This window comes from Rhinatrema bivittatum, chromosome 5 (assembly GCF_901001135.1).
Source record: "Rhinatrema bivittatum chromosome 5, aRhiBiv1.1, whole genome shotgun sequence".
Taxonomy (NCBI): Eukaryota; Metazoa; Chordata; class Amphibia; order Gymnophiona; family Rhinatrematidae; genus Rhinatrema; species Rhinatrema bivittatum.
Window position 1 is genome coordinate 311,535,216 of NC_042619.1, and position 13,744 is coordinate 311,548,959.

Sequence of the window (13,744 nt, forward strand, 5' to 3'; positions counted from 1 at the left end):
CCCTCATTTCTTTTTTCTGTTGCTTCCCCAATCTATCCTCTCCCCCCATCCCTTACCCATCTTCACTATTATAGACTATGTCTATCCCAAGTTTAAATTCTATCATGATTTAGGTACACTGCTAGTAGGTTATTCCATACATCTTCTTACGTGGTCCGCCCGCCGCAGCCCCGCGACACGGCCCTCTCATCTTCTCATATGGATTCCAGGGCCTGGCTCCTCTTCTCTGGCGGCGAGGGGCTGCCAGCTCCGACTTCGGGTTCCCTCCGGTGCCTCCGGTCCTGCCTCGCTACCCAGTGCTGCCAGCCAAGATGCCCTGCTCGTCGGGCCTCTCCGCGTGGTCCGCTGAGAGACGTCACCATCAACGCTGCGTCCCCTCCTAAGCGCGCATGCGCGCATCTCTAGTTTTTTGATAGGGCCCGCGGCAGGAACCTGGCCATAGACCCGGATGGTGACATCAGACTCTTCAGCCTATGAAGGCTCAGGCCTCGCTCAGTAGTGTTCCCTTTGCAACAGGTCTCCTCGTATTCCGAGTATTCGTTGCTGATCTCCGAATTGTGTCTTTGTGGTGTTCCTGTTTCCTGTGATTCCCAGTTGCTGTTCTACTTGTTCCTATTCGTCTATGTGTTTGGACTGACTCTTGGATTTGACCTTCGCTACGCCTGACTACTCGTCAGCTTCTCTCCAGCCCCAGACCTCCGCTACACCTGACTACTCTTCAGCTTCTCTCCAACCCCGGACCTCTGCCACACCTGACCACGTCTGCCTTCTCCGTGCTCTGACCATTGCCTTGATTGACTACACCTGCCTTCTCCGTGCTCTGACCATTGCCTTGATTGACTACGCCTGCCTTCTCCATGCTTTTGACCATTGCTTTGATTGACTATGCCTGCCTTCTCCGTGCCCTGATCATTGCTTTGACTACGCTTTAGACTTTCCTGTGTCCAGAGTCTACGCCACTTGCCACAACTCCTACTTGCCGTCGGCTCTGTTCCTAGCCTGTCAGTGACGCTTCTCCCTGCCTATTCTCTGGACGTGGACTTACAAGGCTTAAGCCTCCCTTTGTTTGGGTGCCACCAGCTACCTCTTGTTCCATTGACGCCCAAGTTCCCGTACCTAATCCTGTCCAGGATAGGACTCTGCCATCTACCGGCTTCTGTCTCTGGGCTGAACTACCTTCCATCCTTAGTTAACACTGAGGCCCACCTAAGTCCTGCCAGCCCCAACACCCAAATTCTCAACCCGAGGGGAACGAGGGCTGGTATAGGTGAAGCTCCAGTGGCCTCCAGCTTCAGCCCACTCCACTTGCTGACAGTGGGGACCCGTAGGGCCCTGCCTACGGGTTGCGCCAACCCCACCTCAGCCCAAGGGTTCACCTCTGTCGCAACACATCTACCACTGTTAGTAAGAGAGCAATTTTGAAACTGCCTATGGGGACCTGAAGCCAATTTTCAAAAGAAAACTTCTGCATGTGTGAAACTTTGCATATTTGCAAATTTTAAGGTGAATTTTCAAAATGTTATGCATCTAAAATTAGCACATATGAGTGTAAAAATAGTATGTGCTTGTATATATTCCTATTTTATAAACCCAAACATACACATTTAAGTAAGCAAGCATGAGCAAAATTTGCATGTAAAAAAGTGGCAATCAGGGGCATTCCCGGCTAAGCCATTGTTTATACGTATAAGTTGCTATTTTGGAATCTGCATATATTTGCATCTGCAAATTATTTATTTATTTATTTATTTATTTATTTAGACTCTTTTTTTATACCGAGGTATAGCATGATGCCTTCACTCCGGTTTACATTCTAAACAAATCATTACATATAACACATTCGAATGAAAATTAACACGTTTACAAGCAACTAGACATTTCGGACTGTAACCAGCAACTATATACATTTCGGCCTGTAGTAATGATGAATGAACATGCCAATAAAATACAATCCAAGTCAGTTATATCAAGTATGGCCGTGAAAGGTTGGTAGATCAGGAAATAATATAGATGTTGATATTACACCGAAAGTGAGTTAAAGAAACTTTTCAAAGGTGAGATTTGTTAGAGGGGCGGACGAGTTAATGGGAATCAGGGTGGGAATAGAGAGCAGGTAAGTCTCTTCAATAGATAGAGTTTAAATGAGAGATATAAAGAAGGGAGGGAGAGGAGGTAGAAATGGGCTTGAGAAAATTAGTTTACCCAATACCGTCTGTGAAAGTTTGTCTAAATAACCAAGTTTTAAGTTCTTTTTTGAAAGATTTACTGTCGTTGATAGAGCCTAGGTAGTCTGGTAAAGAGTTCCATGCATTTGGTCCTGCGATAAAGAAGGCTCTATTCCTGGTGTTGGAGAGTTTAGCAGATGGTAGGGAAGGTATGACTATTTTCAGTTTATTGGTATTTCTTATCGAGCGAGGTGTTTTGTGAAGTTGGATCATACGGTTGAGGGCACTGTTGTCAGATTTGTATATTTCGTTGTGCAGAATGGTTAGGGACTTGTATTTGATCCTTTGTTCGATCGGTAACCAGTGAAGACTCATCAGTACCGGAGTGATGTGATCAAATTTCTTTTTGCCGGTGAGAACCCTGGCTGCAGCATTTTGTAGTAATTGAAATGGTTTTAATGTTGATCTGGGGAGGCCAATGAGAAGTGAATTACAGTAATCAAGACTTGAGAAGATGAGAGATTGTAGAAGGGTTCTGAAGTCTTGTGGGTGTAAAAGTGGTTTAAGGTGTTTTAGTATGTGACGTTTGTGGAAGCCTTCTTTTGCTTTCATTGTTATACATTTTTTGAAGTTTAAATCATTGTCTATCCAGAGCCCGAGGTCTTTTACAAAGCTCTTCAGATGGATTATATTGTTATCAATTTGTATGAAAGGCATTGTGGTTATTTGATCTGTGCTGTTTCTTTTGATGAGTATGCATTCTGTTATGTTCGTATTGAGGCATAACTTTAATTGGTTTAGTTGGTTTCTGATAGAGATGAGGTGTTTAGCTGTAAGGTTGATTGCATCTTCAATAGTGGAGGTTATTGGGATAAGTAGTTGAATGTCATCGGCGTATAAAAAGAATGTGATGCCAAGGCTTGAGATGAACTGACAGAGTGGGAGTAAGTATATGTTAAAGAGGGTGGCCGAGAGTGCGGAACCTTGTGGAACCCCGGTTTCAAGGGGATAGGGGTCGGAGGAGTTGTTATTAAGGGTGACTTTGAAGAATCTGATAAGAATGAAGAAAACCAGTCCAGAGTCTTGCCTGATAAACCTATGCTTGCAAGTCTTGATATTAATTTTTTGTGATCTACTGTGTCGAAAGCCGCAGAAAGATCAAATAGGATTAATAAGTGGTTTAATTTATTGTCAGAATCTCTTGTTATTTTATTCGATAAATTGAGTAGCAGGGTTTCAGTGCTGCAGTTTTTTCTGAAACCGTGTTGAGATGGATGAAGAATTTTGTAGTTTTCTAAGTGATCATTGAGTTGTTTCAAGGCTGCTTTCTCTGTCATCTTGGCAAGTAAGGGAAGGTTTGAGATAGGCCGGTAATTGTTCAGATCTTTTAGGTCCAGGTTCTTTTTTTTCAATATTGGGGTGATTGTTGCCGTTTTTAGGATGGTTGGTAGTTGACCCTCCATAAGAGATTTGTTGATTATGGCCGCTAAAGTTGGGGCTATAGTATGAGCCATTTCCTTGAAAGCGCGGGTTGGGATAGTATCCAGATCATGCCGGGCTGGGTTAATTTTTCGTAACATCTTTTCTGTTTCAGTATTTGAGATAGGTTCGAAGTTTAACCAGGGTATTATAGTTGATGGGATAGATGGAATTTCAGTAATTGAAGTGTTATTAAAGGAGTCAGTTATTTTGTTTATTTTTTTCTTAAAGAACACGGCAAGGTCTTGACTTAGGTTATTTGTGTCAGCAATGGGGGAGTTTTTGTTATTCTCGTCTATAAGGTTTTTAACTATGTTGAAGAGGGAGTTGGATTTATTAGTTGAGTTTTTTATTTTTAGACTATAATAGTCGCGTTTGGCGATCAGAATCATTTTCTTATAGTTGAAGAGTTGCGAACGGTAACGTTGAAGGGTTGCTGGATTTTTGGCTTTGCACCATTCTTTTTCCAACTTCCTGAGGCTGGATTTCATAGATCTGAGATGAGAGTTAAACCAGGGGTTGTTTTTCTCCCTGTTTAGTTTTAACAATTTCATTTTCTCGGGGTTTATGTTGTTTGCAGTTGTTTGCAGTTTGCTTTGTAAGATGAAACCATGACTGAGTGGCATTATGTATATTGGATAGGTCTAGATTCATTAGTTGTTTTCCCAGTTCATGTTGAAGTGAGTCGGGATCGAAGGGGGGGTCGATATTTGAAAGATAGTCATTCATTTGTTCTGGGTTAAGTGAGAATAAAATCTTTATTGCCAGATACTGACTGGGTAAGGAGTGTGGGTAAACTAGGGGGAATTCAGGCTAAAAAACCAGGAGGTTTTCTAGCCTGATCTAGACATTGTCTCGGCAAAGTGGTGGTCAAATTGCTAAGACTGGTCATTTTCTTCAGCGCACATGATTTAAAATTTGTGGACTTGCTCGTGTACAAGCCGAGAATTGCTAAGAAAAATATATGTGTGAAATCTCTACTTGCGAATGTTTAAAATTAAAAGTATAAATGCATGCGTATAGCAGAAGCATGACACTTACCCAGATAAAAAAAATCTGTTAGAAAATCATTGTGAAACGCACAATGGTAGCTCATGTCATCTGGGGCCATCAATGGCATAAAGGGCCATGCAGATAAAAATGCATATAAAATGTCACGTATATACACCCTCCAAAAGTGATAGAATTCTTTCCGGAGGTCTCGGGATACACCCGCTGCCTGTTGGAGGGGATTTTGAAACTTTTGAGGAGTTGGGTTTCCAGGTCATGTTGCCCTTTAGCATCTTGATGGCCAAGGGATATTTTCTCCCAGAACAAGCAGGATGGTAGTCCTCACATATGGGTGACATCATCAGATGGAGCCCTGTCACAGAATACTTTTGTCAAAGTTTCTAGAACTTTGACTGGCATACTGAGCATGCCCAGCATGCCACTAACCTTGTGGCCACCAGAGGTCCCCCTTCAGTCTCTTTTTTTCCACACAGCAGTTGCCTCGTGGTTTAGGAGCTCTGTGAGAAATTTCTCACAACTTTCCTCACGGAAATAATTTGTTTAACTTCTTAAAAAATCCCTCACCAGGGTCCCCCATCGCGCACCATTCCCTCCAATGCTCAGTAAGTGATTTTCCCGTACTTTGCAGTCTATTCCCGGCGGCTTACCACCACAGTGCCCGATAGTTACTGACCGCGCGTCCGCCATTTTTCGGCATAGCGACTGGGTTTAGGAAATGCCCTGAGTATCCAAGGACCATGACCATAATGGACCCGCATAATGTTTGCGTTTTGTGCTTAGGCCCCCTCGCACGACGTCTGTTGATGCCCCAGTTGCGCACAAATGACCCCTAAAGGCCGGCGCGCTCGACTGGACAAGATGGAGCATTTGTTTGCATCGAAACGATCTGCTCCATCGACTCCAGTTCAAGTGGCTCCGACCTGAAAGGGTCCATCGACCTCGGAGACGCCTCACCAGGAACATCACGGAGCAGGTGACCGTCCATCACCGACACCCTCAAAGGCATCGGCGTCATCGTCCTCGGTGCTGGAGAAGGACTGGACCGAGCACAGAGGGAAACATCGTCACCGGCACCTATGTGCATCCCCACCTGGTGCTGGCACCAGTACCGCAGCGGCATCGATTCCCACCGAGCCGCCTACGAAGAGGGCCCAGGGAGAGGAGCCCCCATACTCCTCTGGGCCCAGGACCCCGAGGTATTCCCCACCGATATCGGTGCCGGGTACTGAGCCTCCACAAATCGCTGTGGAGCATCCAGTAATGCCTAGCCTGCCTCCTACTCCAGGTGCAGTGCTGTCAATGCCAGCCTTCAGGGAGGAATTGGACAAACTGGTCCAAGAGGCAGTGCTCAATGCCCTTTGGGGCTTTAAGTCGCCACCGTGCCGGCCCCCATACGGGCTCTGAAACCGGCGCCTGGACACCCTCATCGGTGCCCTGCTTTATATACACCTCCTGCAAAAGTGTTAAAATAATGAAAGATCCCAGTCCTGGTTCTGATTGAGATGGAAGTACAAAGAGACTGAAGGAAACTGCTGGGTAAAAAGTCTAGACTGGTACTGTAAGGAGTGTTTCTAAAAGCGAAAGGCTATACACAGACAGCACGAGTGAAATCATACATAAGGCCTGGGGCACAATTACTTTATCAAATGTGGCTGCCAGAGCTCCTCCACTGTTGCTTTCAGGACCTACTGAATCACATCCAATGCTCAGTCACTCTATTCCCAACTCACTCAGCCTGGGGATAAGGCTATAAGAACTCAAAGGAGGAGACTCAGGAGAGGAAAATGAGGATGCTGCTGTGTACACATTGGTGGTAACTTTAAAAGTGACATGCTGATTTTATAACGTGCACATTTATGCATGCATGTTATAAAACCAGCTACCCCGCGTGTACATGCATCCACGATTTTATATCAACAAGCGCATGTGCCCGAGTGCATAAGCGGGGGGGGATTTTAGTAGATGCGAGCGGTGATGCCAATACCCATTTCCCCAGGCCATTCCCAAATTACCCAGTTAAAGTATAGGACTTCCATACTCCCCTATCTAGCTTGCCTTTCTTTTCCTCTACCTGCCCCAACCATTAAAACCCCGCTGACTAGGCAAATTTTTTTTATTTTTCTACTTACATGCTATCCACAGCTGAAGTAAAGATATATGGATACAGACCCTGGCACGCCCTGGTGTCATTGGGAAAATCAAGAACACTCATGCCCTTCCCAGACCATGCCCTGCCCCTTTTTCGCAAAACATTTTTTATATGTGTACCAGAAGATATGCGCGTGGCTGCCCGCCTTTCAAAATCTGTGCAGCCTGCACGTGTCCAAGTCATGCGCGCATCACATGGTTTTGCACGTGCAAGCCTTTGAAAATCTACCTCTGTATGTGCTGTACTAAAAGATGGCCAGATATACATGCACTGCATGCTGCCCATTAATTAACAAACTCCAGGACTCTTTCAGTGGGGTTTCTTTAGCTAAAAGAGTTACAATTTAAATTTTGTAAACCGTTATGATGGCTTTACCGAATGACGGTATATAAAACTCAACAAATAAATAAATAAACAAATAAATGAATGAATGATTACATATGTTCTTAGAAAGGAGCTCCTACGTGTTTAAGAGCCACCGTTGGTGACTCTTGTTGCTGTAAGGTGCTGAGCACAGAGCCCAGGTGCTGGTCTGGATCTGCACATTAAAGCAATTGTGACTTTTCCGTGGCACAGCTGATCAGGTCTGAAGATACTGGTTGGGAAATACTGGTTTACATTATACCTAAGGTTCATTAATTCTGTGTTCTCAAGTGAGATCATTCAGGGAAAATGCAAACCAACCTTTCTGACTTATTTATTGATGTTATGAACCAGATTAATGGAACCTGAGCTTTTACATAGATTAAATGAATTGATGGATATTATAGCTTCTAGATCAGGGGTAGGCAATGTCGGTCCTGGAGTGCCACAACCAGGTCTGGTTTTCAGGATGTCCACAATGAATAAGCATGAGGTATATTTGCATACACTGCTTCCATTATATACAAATCTCTCTAATGCATATTCATTGTGGATATCCTGAAAACCAGGCCAATTTATGGCACTCCAGGACCGGAGCTGCCTACCCCTGTTCTAGATAAAGTGATTATCCCAGGACAAGCAGGATGCTAGTCCTCACATATGGGTGACGTCACTGAACGGAGCCCAGGCAGGAAAACTTTCTGTCAATGTTTCTAGAAACTTTTGACTGGCCCCAGTGAGGCCACTGAGCATGCCCAGCATGCTATGATATTCTCTGCCACAGGTGTCTCTCTTCAGTCTTCGTTTTTTCCGAGTTGCAGCTAGCATCGCGGATCCGGAGCCGTTGAGTTTACCTCAACTATTATTCGACTTAGTAGTCGTAAATTTGAAATTCTCTGTCACAGAAATCTCTCGGGGTTTGTTCTTGCCGGCCGGTAAGTAACCCAGTCAAAAATTTTGATTTCGGAGATATTTTTAAATTCTCCTCAGTCGGATCGACGGCCGTCGATTTCACAATGTCCACAGGATTTAAAAAATGCCCTGTGTGCATGAGAAAAATGTCTCTTACAGACCCACACACTGAATGTGTGGTATGTTTAGGAGATAAACATGATGTCCATAACTGTCCTCAGTGCGCGGAGATGACTCCAAAAACTAGGAAAATCAGGCTTGAAAAGATGGAACATCTATTCAGCCTGCAGCTCATTCCTTCCACATCGCAGTCGTCGAAGTTGTCTCCGGCTGGAGCGACTAAGAGGGTAATACTTAAAAAACCTCAACTGGGACCGTCGGGAGACCACTCGTCCCCTTCCTCGTCCTCGACGTTGACGAAATCGATAGAAAAATCAAAGTCGAAACACAGACACCGTCATCGAAGCCCCTCGTTGTCCGACTCGGCTTCCCAGGAACCCTCGACAGCGAAGCGGCCTAAAAATCAGGAAACCTCGGAGTCAATAACGCCTCGGCCTACCTCCACTCCGATATCGACACCAGAGCCACCACAAGGTACGTGTCAGGAAATTGTGCTTCAGCCTACGCCACCGCCCTCAACCGCTCTGCTCCCAACGGTTGTGCGGCCGGAATTGTCGGAATTAATCCGTCAAGCGATTTCACAGGCTCTGAAGGAACAACTTACCATACCGACTTCATTGTCGATGCCGGCAAACTTGCCGATGCCGGTGACTACACCGATGCCAGGGTCAATTTTGGCTCCGACGGCTCAATCGACGTCGACACCAAAATTAATTACGTCATCGACGTCGATATACGCCCAAATCCCGGCTGTAATGTTACCACCGTCGACGGAATCGACACCGAGAGCATTACACTCGGCATCTACTTCGAGGACACCCATCCTTCCCTCGACAGTTACAGAGCAGGAAGATACTGAGGCCCAGGAATTAGCACTTTTTCGACGACTTTCACAAAAATATCAAAAAGTTGTCGACAAAACTCCTCAAAAACGGATGGACATAAATCCTCCAATGATCTCCATCGAGGACCCATTACCTGGACCATCAGGTATTCCTACTAAAACAATCCCAAGAACTCCATATCCACATCCAGATGAAGATGACTCTTGGGATGAGCAACAATCTGAGACATCTTCAGAAGAGTTCATGTCAGAACCTTCACCACCTGAAGTAAGAAAAAGATCCCCACCTGAGGACTTATCCTTTTCAAGTTTTGTCCAAGAGATGGCGGATACCATTCCATTCAAACTTTCCACTGAAGATGACTCAAGACAGCATACCTTAGAGGTATTACAATTTGTGGACCCACCAAAACAAGTTTTGGCTATTCCCATCCACGAAGTTCTGTTGGACCTACAACAACGAGTGTGGGAACACCCATGTACAGTCCCAGCAGTTAATAAAAGGGTAGATACCACTTACCTAGTGCAGCAGGCACCAGGTTTTCAAAAAACACAGTTACCACATCAATCTGTGGTAGTGGAATCTGCCCAGAAAAAATCTAAAAGGGTACGTCCACATTCATCAGCTCCCCCAGGAAAGGATCATCGCTTTCTGGACTCTTTGGGCAAAAAAGTGTACCAAAGCGCACTTTTATCTTCCAGAATCTCTGCTTACCAACTGTACATGACACAGTACCAAAGGGATCTCTGGAAGCAGATGGAGCATTTCACGAATTCTCTTCCAGAACAGTTTCAAGAGTCTGCACAATCAATTATTGCCAAGGGCCTAGAAGCTGGGAAACACGAGGTTAGGGCTGTTTATGACAACTTTGACACAGCCTCAAGAACAGCAGCAGCGGGCATCACTGCTCGAAGATGGGCCTGGTTAAAAGCGTCAGATCTCAGGCCTGAAGTACAGGACAAACTGGTAGATCTGCCATGCCGTGGAGATAATTTATTTGGGGAAAAAGTGCAAGATGCCGTCCAGCAACTTAAGGATCACACAGAGACCTTAAGGCAATTGTCACAATTACCTCAAGAACCAACCACCCAGGCCCCTAGACGTTTCCCACGTAGGGAACCTAGACGTCCATACTACAGACCAAGGAGGTACTACAATCAACCTACGAGAACTAGGCCTTCTAGACCTACCCAGCGCTCTCAGGCCAGGCAACCAAGACCAGCCCGTACCCAGCCTCCTCCACAGACGGGTCCAGCTACGGGTTTTTGAACACAGATCCAGGGATCAGACCCAACCTCCAAAACCCCAATCAAAACATTCCAGTGGGAGGAAGAATTTCCCTTTTCCACAACAACTGGGAAAGGATAACAACAGACCAATGGGTACTATCCATTGTAGCTCACGGCTACAAACTAAATTTTCTCTCAATTCCTCCAGAATTCCCACCAACTTCCTACCCACATCAAAATTCCCAAATAATTCAGCTACAAATAGAATTATCCACCCTTCTGACAGCCAGGGCCATACAACCAGTGCCCAGGTCTCAGCAGGGCAGAGGATTCTACTCCAGATATTTCCTCATTCCAAAGAAAACTGGAGGCCTAAGACCCATCCTAGACCTCAGAAATCTCAACAAATTTCTACAAAAAGAAAAGTTCAGGATGGTTTCCCTAGGCACAATGCTCCCACTTCTTCAAGCAGGGGATTGGCTCTGTTCTCTGGATCTTCAAGATGCTTATGCCCATATACCAATATACCCTCCTCATCGAAAATACCTACGCTTCAAGGTGGGCATTCATCATTACCAATACAAAGTACTGCCATTCGGACTAGCTTCTGCTCCCAGAGTGTTCACAAAATGTCTGGCAGTAATAACAGCACACCTACACAAGCAAAGTGTACATGTTTTCCCATATCTAGACGATTGGCTCATCAGAAGCCAATCTCAACAAGGAGCAGTACAGTCTCTCAACAAAACTATTGCTCTGCTGCACTCCATGGGATTTCTCATCAATTATCCAAAGTCCCATCTTACTCCGTCTCACCTGCTTCAATTCATAGGAGCGGATTTAAACACAAACCTCTCAAAGGCATTTCTACCAGAGGATCGAGCAAACACACTGTCTCTACTAGCAAGCTCGATTCACTCCAAGAAACAAGCAACAGCACATCAGTTTCTCACACTACTAGGCCACATGGCCTCCACAGTTCATGTCACTCCTATGGCAAGACTAGCCATGAGGGTAACTCAATGGACTCTAAGATCACAATGGATCCAAGCCATTCAACCACTTTATTCTCCAATTCAAGTAACCCACCAACTACGCTCTTCTCTTCTATGGTGGGTGAACAAGGACAATTTGTGCAAAGGCCTACCTTTTCAACAACCAGTCCCACAGGTAACTCTGACTACAGATGCATCCACCTTGGGTTGGGGAGCTCACATAGGGACTCTCCAAACACAAGGAACATGGACAAAGCTCGAAGCAACATTTCAAATCAATTTCCTGGAACTTCGAGCTATACGTTATGCTCTTCATGCCTTCAAGGACTGCCTTACAAACAAGACTGTGCTGATCCAAACAGACAACACAGTAGCCATGTGGTACATCAACAAACAGGGAGGGACAGGCTCGTACCTCCTCTGTCAAGAGGGGTTGGGCCTTGAACAACTCCATAATTCTCAAGGCCACTTACCTAGCAGGCATTCACAATGTAGTAGCGGACAGACTCAGTCGTCAATTCAAACCGCACGAATGGTCACTAGATCCCATAGTAGTGACCAAGATATTTCATCGTTGGGGACAACCAACAGTAGACCTCTTTGCAACACATCTGAATCACAAAGTGGACAACTACTGTTGCCTATACAACCTGAACAACAGGCCATCCAAGGACGCCTTTGCTCGCCCTTGGAACTCAGGCCTATTATATGCGTATCCTCCGATACCACTCATAACCAAAACTCTAGTGAAGCTACAACAGGACAAGGGGACAATGATACTCATAGCCCCATACTGGCCTCGACAAGTATGGTTTCCCACACTTCTAGACCTCTCAGTCAGGGATCCCATTCGCCTGGGAGTAGCTCCCACTCTCATAACTCAGGATCAGGGTCAGTTGCGGCATCCCAACCTTCAATCCCTGTCACTGACAGCTTGGATGTTGAAAGCTTGATCTTACAACCACTCAATCTTTCAGCTAACATTTCCCAAGTTCTTATAGCTTCTCGTAAACCTTCCACAAGGAAGAACTATGCTTCCAAATGGAAGAGATACTCTTTGTGGTGCAGGCAAAAAGACATCAATCCTTTCACTTGCCCCACAAAGTCTTTATTGGACTACTTGTACCATCTTTCAGAATCTGGTCTACAAACCTCCTCTGTAAGGGTACATTTAAGTGCAATTTCAGCTTACCATAATCAGGTATCAGATGCACCTATTTCTACACAACCTCTCATAAAAAGGTTTATGAGAGGTTTAATTCTTCTTAAACCACCAATTAGACACCCAGTCACTCAATGGGATCTAAATTTGGTTTTAACTAGACTCATGCATTCTCCTTTTGAACCCATTGATTCCAGTGACCTAAAATTCCTTACATGGAAAACTATCTTCCTCATTGCCATTACATCAGCCAGAAGAGTTAGTGAATTGCAAGCACTGGTCACTTATGAACCCTACACCAAGTTCTTACATGACAGAGTGGTTCTCCGTACTCATCCTAAATTCCTTCCTAAGGTAGTTACGGAATTCCACTTAAACCAATCTATAGATTTTCCCACTTTCTTTCCAAGGCCTCATGCTCACCAAGGAGAAAGGGCCTTACACACATTAGATTGCAAACGCACTCTATCTTTTTACTTAAATCGCACTGCAGTTCATAGGAAATCCAATCAACTCTTTGTTTCCTACGACCCAAACAAACCAGGTAAAGCAGTGGGTAAACATACTCTATCAAACTGGTTAGCAGATTGCATACAGTTTTGCTATGAGAAAGCAGGCCTTCCTCTCCAAGGGCGAGTAAAAGCACATGCAGTTAGGGCAATGTCAACTTCAGTTGCACACTATCGTTCAGTGCCAATACTTGTCATATGTAAAGCAGCAACATGGAGTTCCCTTCACACCTTTGCAGCTCATTACTGTTTGGACAAGCAAGGACGACAAGATTCAGCCTATGGACAATCTGTCTTAAAGAACTTGTTTCCAGCTTAAACCCAACTCCTACTACAACTGAACTGCTGTGATCTTCGGCTGACTCATTCAACAAAAACATTGCACTACACAATGACTCAGCCTCTAGCTTGCTAATCACCCATATGTGAGGACTAGCATCCTGCTTGTCCTGGGATAAAGCAAAATTGCTTACCTTGTAATAGGTGTTATCCCAGGACAGCAGGATGTAGTCCTCACAGAACCCACCCGCCCACCCCGCGGAGTTGGGCCTTTTTATTTTATTATTCTTTTTGCTAAAGCTTTTGCTACATACTAGACTGAAGAGAGACACCTGTGGCAGAGAATATCATAGCATGCTGGGCATGCTCAGTGGCCTCACTGGTGCCAGTCAAAAGTTTCTAGAAACTTTGACAGAAAGTTTTCCCGCCTGGGCTCCGTTCAGTGACGTCACCCATATGTGAGGACTACATCCTGCTGTCCTGGGATAACACCTATTACAAGGTAAGCAATTTTGCTTTATCTGTT

The 13,744-nt window shown here is 45.0% G+C and overlaps 1 protein-coding gene across 2 annotated transcripts in view; it reads left to right on the forward strand.

The window, feature by feature from the left end:
* Positions 1 to 13,744, forward strand: part of FAM178B (family with sequence similarity 178 member B) — an 819,452-nt gene that overhangs the window by 602,861 nt on the left and 202,847 nt on the right. The window lies entirely within an intron of this gene.